Consider the following 20,064-nt stretch of genomic DNA (forward strand, 5'->3'; position numbering starts at 1 on the left):
TCAATAAATCTTAAGTATAGTTTCCCACAATCAGTCCAGGCAGTCTGATTCAATATGTGGGATTCCTCGAAAGATTTCATAAAGGTATTAGCGTACGACGGCGCTGTACAATTGCCCATGGCCGTCCCGCAAAGCTGATGGAACCATTTATCGGATACTGTGAAGTAACTATGGTACAAGGCGAAGACCAATAGTTCCATCAACAGTACCTGCAAGTCAGAGTCAAGATTGGAATGGGAAAGTTCATGTTCAACAGCCATTAAACCCAAGTCGTGGGGTATGGACGTGTATAGCGAACATACGTCCACCGTACATAGTATCGGATCTTGATCTCCTAACATGCTAACGGCTTGTTGTAGCTTGATCAAAAAGTCTGTTGTGTCTTTGACATGAGATCTTGTGTTCAACACGAATGGCTGTAGATATTTGTCTAGAAACTTCCCAGTGTTCTCGTGGATGCTCCCTCTGGTTGAGACAATGGGTCTCATAGGTGGTCTGGAGGGGTGCTTGTGCACCTTCGGCAACATGTATAACACAGGTGGTTTGGGGTTGATGGGTGTGAGATACCGCCTTGCTCTGTCGTTGATGGTGCCCTTATCAAATGCCTGACCAATGATTTTCACCAGTATAGAAGCAAACTCATTGGTGGGATCAGAAGTTAAAGGAGCATATGTGTTGAGATCAGATGTGTGCATCTCAATCTGTTCCGCATAATATGTCGCGTCCATGATCACTAGGGCGCCGCCCTTGTCAGCAGTTTGGCAAACTATCGAGGAGTTGTTAGCAATCTTCTGAATTATGTTTTTTTCAGCTTTTGTTAAGTTCTCACGTTTCACCTTAGATTGAAAAGGTAGTTTCGCGATGTCGCATTTCACTAGATTTTCAAACGTTGTCTATTATTTTGTGACTCACGGGAGCCATGAAGGTACTGTGGGGACGTAGTCCTCTTAACATGTCATCATCTCGTGAGGGGGTGGTGATTACATTTTGAAAGTAGTGTCTCAAGCGTACATTGCGTAGAAGTTTAAATATGCTCACTTCAAGTTCCAAAGTGTTGGTACTAGTGGTGGGAACGAATGATTGCCCTTTTTGTAGTACACAAACTTCTTCCTCATTCAGCTGGGTGGATGAAATGTTAATCACCAAATTCTCGTGATCACTTATTTGCGTCTGTTGCCCCTCTTTGTTTTGGCCTGTTCTTTTTCGGCCTCTGCGGGTTTTGCCCCGCCTGGGTCGTTGCTTTGATCCTGATCCTGTTCTAAAAAACGAACCGCAGAGCTTGAGGTGCCAGGTTGCTGTGCTTGTTGTTCGGTGGCAGGCTTAGAGGTTTTACGTGTGGTTGTGTCACCATCAGATGACGAAGTTTCATTCTCAGAGTACGGATTGTAAGGGCGATTCGGGCGTCGGCGGGCGTACACTTCTGCCTAAGTGTACACCTCGCCGAGCTTATAGTCTATGGTGTCCCTCTTGTACTTCCGGAATTTTCGTTCCTGTGTCTCCCGGGTGTGCTTATCAAGTTGGGCATTCACGTCCTCCAACATCTGAGTCAGCTCAGCCGGATCCATGGCATTGTCCAGCTCAGTACGTACAGCTTTAATTTCTTGTGCCAGGTCTTCTAGTGTTTTGGACAATTCCTCCACTATAAGCAGAATCAAGTCCAACGAGCATTTGTTGAGGATCGCGAACCACCTCTCAACAAATCTCGTGTTGTTTTTGCATAGTAAGGGTTTAAGGGGGACCCGTAGGCCCCTAGGGATCCGTTGGGCGCGATGGTACCGCACGAGGGTACTTGCGTGTAGTTTTTGATTGGATTCCTTCTTTAGTAAGTAGAGCAATTGTTTAATGTTACTCTCCGCGCTCCTAGAGCTGGTGGCCGCGGCAACATCCTCCTGAATCATGCCATAGATTTTATCGGCATCCCCCGCCGTGAAAGCGAAGGTGTCGGCCTTGAGTTCAGTCATGTTTGATACCAAATCATAATTCATTTTTAAAGTTCAAGTAGCGTGCTAAATCCTCGGTACAGAAAGGTAGTGGACTCACAAAGATTAGAAAGGAGGTATTTGCACAGCTGTTGATAATCCAGGATACAACAGGTTACGCCGTATGGCGTGCAACCAGGGGTAAACGCTGTCTGAACCGGTCAGCGTGTGTTCATAGACTAATACAAGGCTACCCCTGATGAGAGGTAGACTCCCCAGTGCACTGCGTGAAAAAGACACAGAGGTCTAAAGATTTAAAGCACACTTCATATGAAAGTTCAATGCAAAAGGTTCACTGATTCATCGTCATTTAATGCATATACATTATACTCCATGTATAAGTCATCGTGATCCAAAAGTAGGTAATGTGTATCATCAACAAAATTACAATCCGAAATTCATAGATCCCAATGCATTTCGGGCTGAAACATAGCCCTTCCTCAGGGGAGAGCTCTACAAACAAAAGAAATACCATCATCAGTTCTAGTTCAAGTGTCAACTACAAATTACTAGAAAAACAAAAATACTAAGTGTAACACGCATACGAAGTGAAACGTGGGGTGCGCTACATGTAACAACCAAACTTCCAACAGTGCGTGTACCAGGAAAAGGAAGCGTGTAGGAAATGAAAAAAATGAAAAAACGGGAAGAAACTTGACATCCAAGATTACGTTAAATGGCCTCGTGACGACAGTATAACAAACGCAGTGAGCCACCGCTAGAATCCCAGACTACCAGCTGGCAGTGTGAACAAATGCGTGCGGAAAGTGTTAAAGAACCCATTACCGTGAAAGTATAACGAAGGTACACCCAAGCTCCGTCGCGCGCAGTTCAAACAGAAGGACCGTGAATGTGTGCCCAATAAGATAAAGCGGTCCCCACCAAGAGGTACTCACAGTAAACGCTGAGAACGCAATCGTAAGTTGAACATCAAAGACCACGATACAAACGCGCCCAGTATCGAGCCGGTATAAACAATCATGGGTGAACATAGAAGATGGACTATGAGGTATTCAGGTGTAGGCGCCATCTTAGAGTGGTGAATCAACACCCAGCAACATTGAAAGTAAACCCTAGCAGGAGTATCCCCAACAATAAGGACAGAATAAAGTGGAAAATAAAACGCAGGCAAGAAGCAGTATAAAACACACAAATAGACAGGAAAAAATAGACAGGAAAAACAACAACACGATAATAGATAGAGAGTGACAAACAGATTCAGAGTGACAAACAAGAACAATTCATGATAGTTCACAAATAACATAGAAATTCCATGCGATCATTGAGCCCGTGCGGCTGCATGGTCGCCATGTACCGGATCCAAAAGTTCTCCCTCTTCAATAAAGTTTTTTTATTGTCATGTGTCACTGGTACTTGTTCCAGAATGAGTTATTTCAACTGTGCAACTGTGTGGTTATGCTCCAGAAAGTGGGCGGCAACAGTGGATTTTACATTGCCTGTCCTTATGTTGCTCTTGTGTTCCAACAAGCGTATCTTGACTTTCCGTTCAGTGTGTCCAACGTAACACTTGCCACAAGGACACTTCAGTAGATAGATGACATTCATGGAGTTGCACGTAGCATTCACCCGCAGTTTTATAGGGTAACCCTTCATGGGGTGGTTGACGACATTCCCCAATATGCAATTGTGACAGTTACTGCAGTTATAACAAGGGCGAAGGCCCTTGTAGGTCACAGGTTGACCATCAGATTTGGGTTTGCATAGCATTTCTTTCAAGTTTCTTCCCCTTGTATATGCAAACATGCGTTGTTGTGCGAAGGCTCCCTGAAAATCAGGTTCCAAGCTCAGTAGTGTCCAGTGTTTGGAAATGATATTTTTGAATTGTTTACTCAAAACCGTGTACTTGGATACTACTACCATTCGGGAGTTTGTAGTTCTGGTGCGAACCTGTAGTAGTTCTTCACGAGTTATATTCCCACACCGGGTAACTGCCTTTTGTAGAGTTTGTGGCGGATAGCCACGAGCCTTGAACCTCTCAACCATGTTATTCATTTCAGCTTGGCAGGTCTCATCAGCTGTAACGATGCGTTTGACACGCATCAATTGGGACAAAGGTAAGTTCTGTTTCAACCCAAAACGATGAAAGCTTTGGTAGTGCAACATTGAGTTCCGATCAGTCGGTTTTCGGAAAATGGTGGTGGTCACTATGCCTGCATGTCTTTCCACCTTCACATCAAGGAAATGAATGCTTGATCTATCAAAGTTCCAGGTGAACTGTATGCGCTCATTGATGAGATTCCATGTATTCAAAAAATCCAAGAGAGCTTGTTCAGTGCCAGACCATAACATGAAAATGTCATCAATAAATCTTAAGTATAGTTTCCCACAATCAGTCCAGGCAGTCTGATTCAATATGTGGGATTCCTCGAAAGATTTCATAAAGGTATTAGCGTACGACGGCGCTGTACAATTGCCCATGGCCGTCCCGCAAAGCTGATGGAACCATTTATCGGATACTGTTAAGTAACTATGGTACAAGGTGAAGACCAATAGTTCCATCAACAGTACCTGCAAGTCAGAGTCAAGATTGGAATGGGAAAGTTCATGTTCAACAGCCATTAAACCCAAGTCGTGGGGTATGGACGTGTATAGCGAACATACGTCCACCGTACATAGTATCAGATCTTGATCTCCTAACATGCTAACGGCTTGTTGTAGCTTGATCAAAAAGTCTGTTGTGTCTTTGACATGAGATCTTGTGTTCAACACGAATGGCTGTAGATATTTGTCTAGAAACTTCCCAGTGTTCTCGTGGATGCTCCCTCTGGTTGAGACAATGGGTCTCATAGGTGGTCTGGAGGGGTGCTTGTGCACCTTCGGCAACATGTATAACACAGGTGGTTTGGGGTTGATGGGTGTGAGATACCGCCTTGCTCTGTCGTTGATGGTGCCGTTATCAAATGCCTGACCAATGATTTTCACCAGTACACAAGAGCAACATAAGGACAGGCAATGTAAAATCCACTGTTGCCGCACACTTTCTGGAGCATAACCACACAGTTGCACAGTTGAAATATCTCATTCTGGAACAAGTACCAGTGACACATGACAATAAAAAAACTTTATTGAAGAGGGAGAACTTTTGGATCCGGTACATGGCGACCATGCAGCCGCACGGGCTCAATGATCGCATGGAATTTCTATGTTATTTGTGAACTATCATGAATTGTTCTTGTTTGTCACTCTGAATCTGTTTGTCACTCTCTATCTATTATCGTGTTGTTTTTTTTCCTGTCTATTTTTTCCTGTCTATTTGTGTGTTTTATACTGCTTCTTGCCTGCGTTTTATTTTCCACTTTATTCTGTCCTTATTGTTGGGGATACTCCTGCTAGGGTTTACTTTCAATGTTGCTGAGTGTTGATTCACCACTCTAAGATGGCGCCTACACCTGAATACCTCATAGTCCATCTTCTATGTTCACCCATGATTGTTTATACCGGCGCGATACTGGGCGCGTTTGTATCGTGGTCTTTGATGTTCAACTTACGATTGTGTTCTCAGCGTTTACTGTGAGTACCTCTTGGTGGGGACCGCTTTATCTTATTGGGCACACATTCACGGTCCTTCTGTTTGAACTGCGCGCGACGGAGCTTGGGTGTACCTTCGTTATACTTTCACGGTAATGGGCTCTTTAACACTTTCCGCACGCATTCGTTCACACTGCCAGCTGGTAGTCTGGGATTCTAGCGGTGGCTCACTGCGTTTGTTATACTGTCGTCACGAGGCCATTTAACGTAATCTTGGATGTCAATTTTCTTCCCGTTTTTTCATTTTTTTCATTTCCTATACGCTTCCTTTTCCTGGTACACGCACTGTTGGAAGTTTGGTTGTTACATGTAGCGCACCCCACGTTTCACTTCGTATGCGTGTTACACTTAGTATTTTTGTTTTTCTAGTAATTTGTAGTTCACACTTGAACTAGAACTGATGATGGTATTTCTTTTGTTTGTAGAGCTATCCCCTGAGGAAGGGCTATGTTTCAGCCCGAAATGCATTGGGATCTATGAATTTCGGATTGTAATTTTGTTGATGATACACATTACCTACTTTTGGATCACGATGACTTATACATGGAGTATAATGTATATGCATTAAATGACGATGATTCAGTGAACCTTTTGGATTGAACTTTCATATGAAGTGTGCTTTAAATCTTTAGACCTCTGTGTCTTTTTCACGCAGTGCACTGGGGAGTCTACCTCTCATCAGGGGTAGCCTTGTATTAGTCTATGAACACACGCTGACCGGTTCAGACAGCGTTTACCCCTGGTTGCACGCCATACGGCGTAACCTGTTGTAACCTGGATTATCAACAGCTGTGCAAATACCTCCTTTCTAATCTTTGTAAGTCTACTCTGATCCCTCATTTGTTTTTCAAGGTTTAGGGTTTACCGTAAAATGAGACCTCACAGGTTCACTGTTTACTCTCTCTATGTTCATGGAATAGCAGATACCGCATTCCCTACCAGCTTATGATTCACCACTACGCGGCCGGCCCTGATGGGTTGTAGGCGGCATGCTGTGTCACCTAGGATCCCCTCCGTTAGGGTGTTGCTGCTTGGATATGATACTCACTGATAGCGCTGCCGGCCTGTTTTGCATCAGGTTGTAGGCACACAAGCTGTGTAATCCTCCTGTGATCACAATAAAGGTCTTACCAAAAAGAAAAAGAAAAAAAAAAAAAAAGGTCGAGGGTGGCCATATGATCCCCTGCCGACAAAAGTTGAAGAATTTCTTGAAGCATTAACATCCGAAAGGATAATTTCTTTAGTTATTTGTTGAGTGATCGGAGGTCGAGAATGGGACGCCATTCTCCCGATTTTTTCTTTATGAGGAAAAACCTTGAATACAATCCTGTTCCTCTCTGTAATTGAGTGACTTTTTAGATCGCTCCTTTTTGTATCATAAAATTTATCTGGGAAAACAGCTCTTTGAGATGAGCTGGACGTGGGTCTCTTGGGGGGGAAATTGGGAGGAAACATTTTGAATTCTAGAGCATGGCCTTTGGATATAATGTCTAGAACCCACTTGTCGGAATTCATTAACGACCAATTTGAGTAAAATTGTGAGATTCTTCCTTCAACCTTTACATGGGACTTTGGTAGAAGCGGTGGCAGGTGGCGGTTTTCATTGCTTCTTATTTGAATCTCTTCCACGGTAGGAAGGCTTCCTTTTATGTTGTGCATAGGAAGTGTTGCGTTGACCATACGATTGATGTCTTTGTGGCTGGTATCGCTGGTTTCCTTGATACGACTGGTAGGATTTCTGATGACTGTAGTTCCCTCGATTGGAGAATGATCCACGTCCTTTTGCACCCCGAAAGGACGGCTTACGAAATTGCAAGGTCCCGAGAGATCTGGCTATTTCTGTGTCTTTCTTGATGGTTTGCAGGTTTTCTTCTAGGTGTTGGCCGAACAAAGCCTCTCCATCAAACGGCGTGTTGATTATTTTTGCCTGTACCTCCTGGCGAAAAGATGTAGCCTTCAACCAGCCTTGCCTATGCAGAACAGCAGCCCCCGCTAACTGTCTGAAACCTGTGGATGAGATATCTACAGCCGAATCAATATTCTCCGCAGAGATTCGTTCCCCTTCCTGTAAGATCTTCAGAGCTTGTCTTGGAAGGTTCTGGTAACATATCGATATAAGGTGAAATGTCTGACCACATTTGTCGGTCGGACCGACCCAGGATGGCTAGTGAATTGGCCGCAAGGACTGTTGTCGCTGCCATGGTGGAGACTCTTTTCCCAATTGAGTCCAACCATCTGCCATCCCTGTCAGGTGGGGTTGTGATCGGAGAAGATGGGGGGTTCCCAGCCCGTCTTTGAGCGGCTTGCACGTTCATGGAGTCAGCCTTTGGGTATCCTATGAGGCATGCCGGAGAATTGTCGGGCGCTTTATATTTCTTGTCCAGCCGGAGCAAGACTGGAGGAATAGACGCAGGAGTTGAAATTACCTTCAATCCCTCCTTCCATATAAAATCTATAATAGGGATCGCCCATATCTGCCTCCTTAACCGATCATTAAAATCATACAGGAAGCAATCTTCCTTCTTTGTCTCCATGGGAATAAGGAATCTATGAGTTGCTCTTTCCAAGTTCAAGTTCAAGAATTTATATAGCGCACTACTCAACCAGAGGGTCTCAAGGCGCTTGGGGAGGGAGTTCATTATTTATCGAACAGCCAGGTTTTAAGCTCTTTTCTGAAGGAGATGTGGTTCTGTGTAAGGCGGAGGTGAGTAGGGAGTGAGTTCCAGGTCTTGGCCGCCAAGTAGGAGAAGGATCTACCTCCCATGGTGGATCTTTGGCTACACGGAACTGCGGCAAGGCCTTGATTGGATGATCTTAGTTGGCGGGTGCGTGTGTAGAAGGATAGTCGAGTGTTGAGGCATTCAGGCAGAAGTTTGTAGAGGGCCTTGTGTGCGTGAGTGAGGAGACGGAATGTTATTCTCTTGTTGACGGGAAGCCAGTGAAGGTCTTTCAGGTGGCCGGTGATGTGATCTTGGCGAGGGATGTCCAAAATGAGTCTCGCTGATGCGTTTTGGATGCGTTGGAGTATTTTCTGTAATTTGGCTGTAATTCCGGCGTAGAGGGTGTTTCTGTAGTCAAGTCGACTCGTAACCAGTGCGTGGATGACAGTCTTTCTTGTCTCTGCGGGGATCCAATGGAAGATTTTTTTAGCATACGAAGTACGTTGAAGCAGGAGGATGAGACGGCGTTGACTTGATTGGTCAATAAGAGTGAAGAGTCTAGGATGAAGCCAAGGTTACGTGCGTGGTCCATGGGTATAGGTGCGGAGCCCAGATCCGAGGGCCACCATGAGTCGTCCCAGGCAGAGGGGGTTGGTCCCAGGATGAGCACTTCCGTTTTGTCTGAGTTAAGTTTAAGGCGGCTGTCTTTTATCCATACGGCTACTTCTTTCATGCCTTCGAGAAGATTGGTTTTGGCGGTGTTGGGGTCTTTGGTGAGGGAAAGAATCAGTTGGGTGTCGTCAGCGTAGGAGATGATGTTAAGGTTGTGTTGATGCGCGATGGAAGCGAGTGGACTCATGTAGACGTTGAAGAGGGTGGGACTGAGTGATGATCCTTGTGGTACCCCGCAGATGACTTCGGTGGCCTCTGATTTGAATGGGGGAAGTTGGACTCTCTGAGTTCTCCCAGCTAGGAACAAAATGATCCAGTCCAAGGCTTTTCCTTTTATGCCAATGTTGCTGAGGCGTTGTATGAGTGTACTGTGGCAGACAGTATCGAAGGCGGCAGAGAGGTCGAGTAGGATAAGGGCCACTGTTTCTCCGTTGTCCAGTAGTGTTCGGATGTCGTCTGTTGCTGCGATGAGGGCGGTTTCGGTGCTGTGTTCGGCTCGAAAGCCGGACTGTGAGGGATCGAGGGAGTTGTTGGATTCGAGGAAGGCGGCGAGTTGGCTATTGACGGCTTTCTCAATGACTTTGGCCGGGAATGGGAGGAGGGATATGGGGCAGTAGTTTTTAAGTTCAGATGGGTCTGCTGTGGGTTTCTTCAGAGGGCGCTGACTTCGGCATGTTTCCAGCTTTCTGGAAAGGTGGCAGAGATGAAGGAGCAGTTGATGATATCACGGAGATGGGGTGCGATGATGCTTGCACTAACTTATTGCATTTTACCTGCACAGATTAATTGCATTTATACTTGATTGTAGCGCTTGACTGCTTTGCTACTTAACCTGCCCACAGATCGTAGCGCTAGACTGCCTTACCTGATTTGGGATTTGCTTTCATTTCAATCTGCTCGCGCTCGACGGCGTCGCATTGCTACACTGTAGCTTACTAGTGCCAAGTAACTCTCCATAGCGCTTAGCTGCCAAGGTGCGCTTGCACTCGAAGCTATTCCTATTGCAGCCATTTTAATCGCCCTGGTGTTGTTGTTGTTTAACCTCCCTGACCTCAGCCCCTCCCCGCTCCCGCCTCCCAGCTGACCCCCCCCTCGCCCCTCCCCTTCCCAGTATCCATATATGACAGATGCACTTGCGCGCAGCGTTCACGCGCAGCGTCCGCGCCCAATCCGCGCCGAAGGTGCGCCAAAGGTAAGCCCGTCTACGCCCGTCCGCGCCTGGACCGCGCCCAGCGCCAGACCCCCTGCCCCTCGCGCTGCCCAGCCCTCCCGCATTACCTACGATGCCGCCACCCTCCTATCCCTTAACCCCGGTCGCACCCCCAACTGCGTCCAAGCCGCTCCTGGACACACCCATGGCCCTTTCTCATGCTACTCCTGCAAATTCATCAGCACCGTCAACAACTCCTCTACGATCACACCTCAGATTCCCGACACCAACCACCTACAATGCATCTTGCTCAACACCCGATCGGTCCACAGACACGCCATCGACCTATGGAATCTACTAGACACCATCTCTCCGGACGTCGCCTTCCTAACAGAAACATGGATGAACGCTTCCTCCGCCCCAGACATCACCATTGCCATCCCTGAAGATTATAAGATCACACGCAAGGACCGTACCGGACACACAGGAGGAGGAATCGCTATCGTCCATAAAAAATCAATCCGCATCTCAACCAGCTCTGACGCCAACCTCGCCAACTCTGAACACCTTTACTTCCAGATCCACATCGACCCCAAGACCACACTCAGAGGCACCCTCCTCTACAGACCACCAGGACCCCGCGCAAAATTCAGTGAAGACATCACGGACTTCATCACTCCACACGCGCTCCCCTCCAAAGAGTACATCCTTCTGGGAGACCTCAACTTTCACCTTGAAATGAACAACGACCGCAACACCACCACCCTCTTGGACAACCTCGCCAACCTCGGACTTAAACAACTGGTCACCTCCCCCACCCACATCGCAGGTCACACACTCGACCCCATCTTCACCTCCAGCAATCATGTCTCCTTCAGCCACACTATGGATCTCCTCTGGACTGACCACAGCTGCGTTCACTTCACCTACAACAAGCCGAAACCCACCAACCACCTCCAACCAACTCTGCAAAGAAACTGGAACAAAATCACCATCGACCAGATCTCCTCATCGCTCCTTCTAAACACCCCAGCCCACTCTTCTAACCCAGACCAAGCCGCCGCCAACTTCTCCCTTTGGTTATCCAACACCGCCGACACCTTAGCACCACTGAAAAAACGTCAAAGCAAACCTGGCAGCAAGAAGGCCTCATGGTTCAACGATGATCTTAAGAAGTCCAAGAAACTCTGCCGCTCCCTCGAAAAGGCCTGGAAAAAAGACCCAACCACTAGCACCAAGGACGCCTTCAAAAACGCCACCCGCACACACCACCAACTAATCCGAAAGGCCAAGAAAACAGCACTCAAGGATCGACTTGACAACAACGCCCACAACAGCAAGGAACTTTTCAACATCGTCAAGGAATTTACCAATCCCTCGGCCAACTCCAACGACATCACCCCCTCTCAAGCCCTCTGCGACTCCCTAGCCTCATTCTTCCACAACAAAATTGCAGACATCCACAACAGCTTCGACAACCAACCCGGAGACCAACCCACCCAACCATATGCTGAAAATTCTCCCCCCTTGAACACCCTTAACGACTGGAACCCAATCTCCACTGAGGACACCATCCGCCTGATGAACTCCATCCACTCAGGATCCCCCACAGACCCATGTCCTCACCACATCTTCAACAAAGCAGACTCCGTCATAGCACCGAATCTCCGAGACGTCATCAACTGCTCCTTCAACTCCGCCACCTTCCCGGAAAGCTGGAAACACGCTGAACTCACCGCCCTTCTGAAAAAACCCACAGCGGACCCCACCGAACTCAAAAATTACCGCCCCATTTCGCTCCTTCCATTCCCGGCCAAAGTAATCGAGAAAGCTGTCAACAACCAGCTCGCCGCTTTCCTCGAAGCCAACAAATCCCTCGACTCCTCACAATCTGGCTTCCGAGCAAAACACAGCACTGAGACCGCCCTCATCGCAGCAACAGACGACATTCGAACTCTACTGGACAATGGAGACACAGTCGCCCTCATCCTCCTAGACCTCTCTGCAGCCTTCGACACAGTCTGCCACAGCACCCTTCTACAACGCCTCAGAAAGATCGGAATACAAGGAAAAGCACTTGAATGGATCACCTCGTTCCTCACCGGAAGAACCCAGAGAGTCCGCCTTCCACCATTCAAGTCCGAGGCCACTGAAGTCATCTGTGGCGTACCACAAGGATCCTCACTCAGTCCCATCCTCTTCAACGTATACATGAGCCCCCTCGCGGCCATCGCCGCCAACACAACCTCAACATCATCTCTTACGCGGATGACACTCAACTGATCCTTTCTCTCACCAAGGACCCCAACACCGCCAAAACTAACCTACACGAAGGAATGAAAGAAGTTGCCGAATGGATGAAACACAGCCGTCTGAAACTGAACTCAGATAAAACAGAAGTCCTCATCTTAGGTACATCCCCCTCTGCATGGGACGACTCCTGGTGGCCGGAAGCCCTTGGAAAAGCACCCATCCCGACAGACCACGCACGGAACCTAGGCGTTATCCTGGATTCTGCACTTTCAATGAACAGACAAGTCAGCGCCGTATCCTCATCCTGCTTCAACATTCTCCGCATGCTCAAAAAAACTTTTCGCTGGATCCCCACCGAAACCAGAAAAACAGTCACCCATGCTCTGTTCACGAGCCGTCTGGACTACGGAAACACCCTCTACGCAGGTACTACCGCTAAACTCCAAAAGAAACTCCAACGAATCCAAAACGCCTCAGCCAGGATCATATTAGACATCCCGCGCAACGAACACATCTCTGGTCACCTGAAAGACCTCCACTGGCTACCCGTCAATAAGAGGATCACTTTCCGACTGCTAACCCACGCACACAAATCACTCTACGACATCGGACCAGAATGCCTCAACTCACGACTGTCCTTCTACACCCCCTCCCGCCAACTACGTTCTTCCAGCCAAGCCCTCGCCACTGTACCTCGCATCAACAAGACCACCATGGGAGGCAGATCCTTCTCATACCTGGCTGCTAAAACATGGAACTCACTCCCCACTTACCTTCGCCTTACCCAGAACCACCTAGCATTCAGAAAGCAACTTAAAACGTGGATATTTGACAAGTAATCCTCCTCCCCTCCCTAAGCGCCTTGAGACCCTCTGGGTATGTAGTGCGCTATATAAATTCTTTGACTTGACTTGACTTGACTGAGGCGGATGGTGTCTTCAGTGGTGATTGGGTTCCAGGCGCTGAGGTTGTTAGAGGGCGGTTTAGGTTCTGAGGGGGGTGGAGAGGGTTGTTTGTTGGAACTGTTTTCGAAGCTGTTGTGTATGTCGGCAATTTTGTTGTAGAAGAAGGAGGATAACGAATCGCAGAGGTCTTGGGAGGGAGTGATGTCGTTTGAGGCTGCGGTGGGGTTGGTGAATTCTTTGACGATGTTGAATAGTTCCTTGCTGTTATGGGCGTTGTTGTCAAGACGATTCTTGAATGCTGATTTCTTAGTGGATCGGATCAGCTGGTGGTGTTTGCGGGTGGCTGCCTTGAGGGTGGTCATGTTGTCGGAGGTTGGGTTTTTTCTCCATGTCTTCTCAAGAGTGCGGCATAGCTTTTTGGATTTCTTAAGGTCCTCGTTGAACCAGGGGGCATTTTTGCTGTTTTGTTTGGTGAGATGGTTTTTCAAGGGTGCAAGTTCGTCAGCGCTGAAATTGATGGCAGCTTGGTTTGGGTCCGATGAGAGGGCGGGTGGGATTTGGTTGAGCGATGTGAGGAGTTGGTCGGTGGTGATTTTGTTCCATTTTCTTCGGGGGATAGGTTGTGGGGGGTTGTGGGTCGAGGTGGTTTTGTAGCTGAAGTGAACACAGCTGTGGTGCGATCGAAGGAGATGTGTTTGCTGGAGGTGAATATTGGGTTGAGCGTATGTCCGGCTACATGGGTGGGGGTGTCAACAGGTGGATTGAGGCCGAGATTGGCCAGGTTGTCAAGAAGGGTGGTGGTGTTGCTGTCGTTTTTCTTGTCCAGGTGGAAGTTGAGGTCAACTAATAGAATCTAGTTCTCGGAGGCAAGGGCATGTGGACTGATGAAGTCAGTGATGTCTTCGCTGAATTGTTTACGGGTTACTGGAGGTCTGTAGATGAGGGTGCCTCTAAGTGTGTTTCTGGGGTCGGTGTGGACCTGGAAGTGGAGGTGTTTGGCGGTTGTGAGGTTATCGTCGGAGCTGGTCGTGATTTTGATGGTGTTCTTATGGACGATGGCGATGCCTCCTCCTGTTTGGACGGTGCGGTCTTTCCGGATAATCTTGTAATTGTCCGGGATGGCTATGGCGATGTCGGGTGTTGATGCGTTCATCCATGTTTCAGTAAGGAAAGCGACGTCCGGTGATGTAGTGTCGAGTAGATCCCAGAGTTCGGTGGTGTGTCTGTGGACCGAGCGGGTGTTCAGCAGGATGCACTTCAGGTGGTTAGAGTCGGAGCTGCGTTTGGGGTTAGTGGATGTGGTATGGGTCTTGATGCTGGTAAATTTGCAGGAATGGCAGGCGAAGGGTCCGTGGGTGTGTCCTGGGGCAGCTACGCAACAATGTGGGATGCGTCCAGGGTTGAGGGCTAGGAGGTTGGAGGCGGCATACGTTATGTGGGTGGAGGGCGGTTTGCGGGGGCCTGACGCTGGGCGCGGTCCAGGCGCGGACGGGCGTAGGCGGGCTTACCTTTTGCGCACCTTCGGCGAGCATGGGGCACGTCCACTGCGCGTGAACGCTGCGTGCAAAATCATCTGTCATAAATGGATAGTGGAAGGGGAGGGGCGAGGGAGGGTCAGCTGGGAGGCGGTAGTGGGGAGGAGACACGGGCCAGGAGTGGACACAACAACAATAACAAAATGGCTTCCCAAACAGAAAACGAAACGGGGCACAGCCGAGGACCGGCAATCTGAACAGTATCAAAATCTGAACAATATCAGGCTACGGTAATTAGATCAGACAGCAGCGCCAACGTGAACAAAAAGCAATCAGCTTGCTCAATTTTGAATCCCCAACAGGCTGGCTATGTTATTATTAAATTATCAATGCGGCGCAGGAAGGGCACTGATAGCGCTTTGCGGCAACGATACCAGGCGCTGAGATAGTACGCTCGATCACGGGTCCAGCAGGGTAGCAGGCAGCAATGAGGCACAATCACGCAGCAAGCGTGGGAGCGTGGGTGAGCGACCGCTTCGGGGCAAGCCCAGGAGCCTCCAACATCCACTGGAGGAGAATCAGCAGGAGCTTGAGGTGAAGGAGAAGGGGTTTGGATTTGGTACTCATCCCACTCCGACATAAGTGATTTACTTCACCTCAGGGGCGTAACACAGGCCCCTGCAGAGCGGGGGCCCAAAGCTCCAGGGGGCCCCCTCGGCACTGCACTCTGGCCGGGGATCTCCTGATTGAGCCTGGAGGGGGGCCCCTCTACCTACCGTGCAGGGAGGCCCCCTCAGTTTTCGTTAGGCCAGTGCTTCACCTTGCTCCCCATCATCATCCAATGAGTGTGCTTCAGGAGAATGATGCGATGCAAACGGCGTAGGTAGTCTAGGAGACCGGAATTCTGAGGTAGAAGCTTGAGCAACAGGTGTAGGAGGCACAGACTCTGCCGATTCAGATCGCAGGAATCGGTGGTAATTGTCGTCTAACATATGTTGGAGATTATTCAGTAAGGCTATAGGCATCTGAGCTGTAGGGATATTATCCGGAGGTAAGGTCCCAGGTTCCAGAGAAAGTTGCTCATCTTGATCAAGCTCCTGATATTTTATGAACAACTCTGAAGGGCTTCTAGCTGTTCGAAACCTGTCATCCACCTCAGAGTCCTCTTCACTTTCATCTGAATCCAGTAGTTGTTCAGGAACCTGTAGAGGTACCTTATGTAGAGAAAGATGTAATGCAGACAGGGGTTCAAGCGTAGAACCACGTCTCTGCAACAAAGAAGGTGTCGTCGTAGATGTTATAGCCGTAGACGCTGATCAAACTTGAAGCTCCGCACAACAGGACAATTTCTGCGTCGACAGAAGAGGCACCGATGGTGCCGTCGACGACGGGTCTGTAACAAAGTGAAACCGTCGACGAGGTGGTCTTTGTCGACGACAATGTAGTTCTCGTCGATGAGGCAACCCTCGAGGATGAGGTGGTCGTCGACGAGGTTCTTGTAGCCTTTGCCGCCGACGATGGGTACTGTCTCTCGTCAACGAGATGGGTCTCACAGAGACAGAGACCAGCGTCGACGGCGATGGAGCCCACGACAATCATATTAGGCTTTGGTGATGAGAAGGTCACTGTCGATGCAGATGTTGCGTCAACGATAATCTTTGTCGACGAAGGCGGTCATCGACGACGGGGTCTTCTTCTGAGGGAGAATCTTCTCAGAAGTTGGCTTAGAAGGTAAAGTTTTTACTGTCTTTCTCGGGGGCGTGGAAGGCAAAGGCTTGCCCTTGGCAGATGGAGTAGCCTTTTTTGAAGTGGAAGGCCCTTCAGAACCCTTAGAGGGTTGTTGTTTCCTCAACACCTTTGCCCCAGGAGAAGACAAAACCTCCTAAGCAGCCCTCTTCCTAGAGGACACAGATGACCCAGAGCCAATACTTCCCACCTTAGAAACTGGATTGTCCTGATGTTTAAGCTTCTGTAGCCACAGAAGTAGACGGCCCTCTCTGTCTCTGAGGGAAGGTCCTACATATCTTGCAGTCTCTCACCTGGTGATCCGGGTATAAGCAGTAGATCAGGGGTCTCCAACCGGTCGATCGCGAGCTACCGGTAGCTCGCCGAGACCCTGTAAGTAGCTCGTGACACGCTGCTGAATTTAGTAGCCCTTTGGTGTTGTTTGGGCTTTTTAGGCTTTTTTTCAGCCTGCGTTGCCCGCCCTCACCCAAAACAGCAGCTCTGATTGGCTTTGAGTTAGCTGCGGTGGGTTGGGCTGAAGAGGATGACGTTCCTCTTCTACGTGGAGATCAGCGTCTCGACTATGAGCACTCTGCCTTTTCCTCACTAGCACCGCGCTGTTCATTGTTTGAATCAGGAGCGCTAAAGGTGCTAGTGTGGAGTGGAAGCAGGCATGGCAGACCAGCTAGTTTCCAGGTCACGGAAGCAGTACAAAACTGCCACGCCATCTGCTGATTACAGCAGTACAGCCTGCCACCTTATCTTTCATCAGACCTGCGGCCAGCCGTGAGAGCACACCGTGGGGCCTGGACCCTCAACACTTATGCCGGCAAGAGTACACTTTACATACAACACCAGATACATGATTTTACTCAGACGTGGAAAACTTCCGGCTTCTTTCCATGTGGTTGCCTAATAAACACCTCAGTCATGCCCTGGTTTTGTAGTTAACCCTCTGGCAGTGCTACTGTACCGCACGCAGGAAAATGCCTCTCGAACTCCCACTCCATTTTAATCCACCTTAGATGCTGCAATTATCGCAGCGCGACAACAATTAGCTTCACATCATTAGTGCGATCTCCCATCCAGGTGGAGCCCTCTTCTGTGCCTGCCAGGTCTAAGGAGGCAGGTCTGCAGTTGGTGATCTGTGAAAGGAGGCAGAGGCCCCGGGGTGACCGGGGACAGACGGAACAGTTGTTCTTCCAGCTGAAAGAAGCCTGCTGTACATGCACTAGGTAAGGGCAAAATAAAAGGGCAGAATCTGAAATGATGAACAAATTCCTGCTCAACACAGTAATATTCTAAAGTTAAACTCGTCTAGTCCATTTTGAAAAGGGAGAAAAATGTAACGTGATTTCGCATATGTTGGTATTCTCGTTTTCGACTTCAAATGTAGTTTGCTGTCTAGTGGCTTTCTGTTTTTTTGGCAAGACAATACAAATTAATGGTTTCATTCAACTCGCAGCACATATACAAATGTATTAAAAATATTTGGAAAATATTGTATTACAGATGTCCTACGGAATTGGCTTTAATCTTACTGATAACTGGTTATTTTATTTATTTTCACCTTCAGTTGTGTGTCTTCCAGCTTTAGTTTTCCTCTCCAGTTTTGTAGTGTGGGCACCCAGTGTTAACCATGACTTTGCCCATCTTTCTTTTGGCTATATTTGGTTTTTATTTGGGCACTCGATTTTGATTGATTTGTATCGTGATAGGCCAATTCTGCCCTGCTCCTGTGTCGCACTTTGTCTTGCAGATGACCTTTTCCATTGCAAAGTCAGTGTTCGTTTTTGCTTCTGTTGCATGAGACTGTTAGAGGCGTACCAGACGCACATCAAATGTTCTTGCACTGCTCCCTACAGTGGGTCGCTGCCTGACCTCCAGCTTAGTCAGCCTACCAGATATTTTTAGCGGTAGAGTGATTCCCCACAAGAAATGCAGCTCTTACCTACTCTTTTCTATGACGGTACTCATGCAGATGCTTGTAACACCAATAGTTGTTGCTTCTGAGGTGATAGTAACCCGCGCACACAGCCACTATGGACCACCACCATTCATCTTGCAAAGTGCTCTCATGAGTGGCCATAACACAGAGGAAAGAAACACCCCTGCAGGTAAAGGACGCAATCACAATGAAACTGCAGCCCAGAGCTGGCATCTACCCAAGTGAAGGCAGGAACACTAGCAACAGCAGATCAGCGGACATGAGCAGAGGGCAGGAGAGGGCTCAATTCGCACAGTTACACACAACTCGCATATAAACACACAAACGGAGCTGCCAATTGGTCAGTCTTATTGTTTTGCATGCTGTGGTTTTTATGCTAGTTAGTACTTAAAATGGTAAAAGGTACACCTCAGGTTCTGTTGGCTGAAATACAGAAGGGAAATATCACACAGAATATGGCCTCTTGCCAACCGTGCCTATGCATACATTTCTGCATTAACATTTGTTTTAGGTTTGTGATGTTGACAGTTTCACTTTTTAGTTATAGCTGCTTAAAAGTGATTTTTGTAGAAAAGTAGATGAAAAACCATGCCTACAATTTTTCCAATTCTTTTACTGTGCAGTGCTATCAAATGGTTTAACTTTAATGTGTGATTGTTTACATTTGTCAACGGGCAGGGTGTCCCATGCAATAAAATTTGGAAATGGGATATAAAGTAAATTAGTCAGGCATCCAGTGCGACGGGGTTAAAATACACACATGCTATCAAAGCAAGGTCTGCCTCAAAAACTGTCTACTCTACGAATAGTCAATTTATTTCTAAAGTAAAATTAATTTTGTGTTGTGTTTTATAGCATTTTACTTTCTTACCACTAGCTGTTTGTGGGCCGATCTTTTTGGCTGGTGAGCTGTGCCAATGCTTGACTGTAGTTTTTTTGGCTATTTGTGGGCTGATTTCATTGGCTGGTTTTTATTGTTAATTTTTCTGATATTGCCAAACATTGCGTGTTGCAAGCACAAATAGGCTAGTCTTCATACCTTGAAAAACACCTCCTACTATTCAAAATGTCTTTGCATTACAGTTTAAAACCAAATTTGCAAATATTACCCACTTTTTAGCTATTAGATTTGGCGAAGGGGGGGTCTCTCGGACAAATGCGCGAGATGCTTGGGGTATAGTAGCTCACGACAACTTTCATGAACCAGAAGTAGCTCTCACTACACAAAAGGTTGGAGACCCCTGCAGTAGATACATTTCTTGTGGGGATCTTCAGAGAAAAGCCGGAGCTTACCACAAGATTCACAAGGTCTCAATAACGATTTCTTAGAAGAAGACATCCTAAAAGCAAAAATTCCTGAAGAATTGAGAAAAAAACGGAGCAGAGCTCAGGGAGACTCCCTTTACACGACATGCAATAGAAAATCTGAGAGCCTGGCCTCTGAGGAGAACATTCTGGTGGGTGCTGTCGCCTGATTGGCTGCAGTTTGGACTATATATAATTACTATGATAGTCATAGATGAGGAACTTTTTTCTTGGTAGCTTTAGGCTACCTTACTTCCTGGTTTTATGTTACCAAGATTTTTTGGTTATTATGGGCATAAGTATTGCTTTTTTATGTACCGTGGGACTCCCACTCTGACAACGGGGAATGATTCAGGCATGTGAATCTATGATAGACACCCCAATACTGGATAATCTGTACTTTCTGCAAGCAATGGATTTTGTCCATGATCCTTATTGATTCA

At 47.6% G+C, this 20,064-nt stretch overlaps 1 protein-coding gene across 6 annotated transcripts in view; it reads right to left on the reverse strand.

Annotated features, from left to right (window-relative positions):
* Positions 1 to 20,064, reverse strand: part of GBF1 (golgi brefeldin A resistant guanine nucleotide exchange factor 1) — a 2,509,897-nt gene that overhangs the window by 1,412,586 nt on the left and 1,077,247 nt on the right. The window lies entirely within an intron of this gene.

This window comes from Lissotriton vulgaris, chromosome 5, assembly GCF_964263255.1.
Source record: "Lissotriton vulgaris chromosome 5, aLisVul1.2, whole genome shotgun sequence".
NCBI lineage: Eukaryota > Metazoa > Chordata > Amphibia > Caudata > Salamandridae > Lissotriton > Lissotriton vulgaris.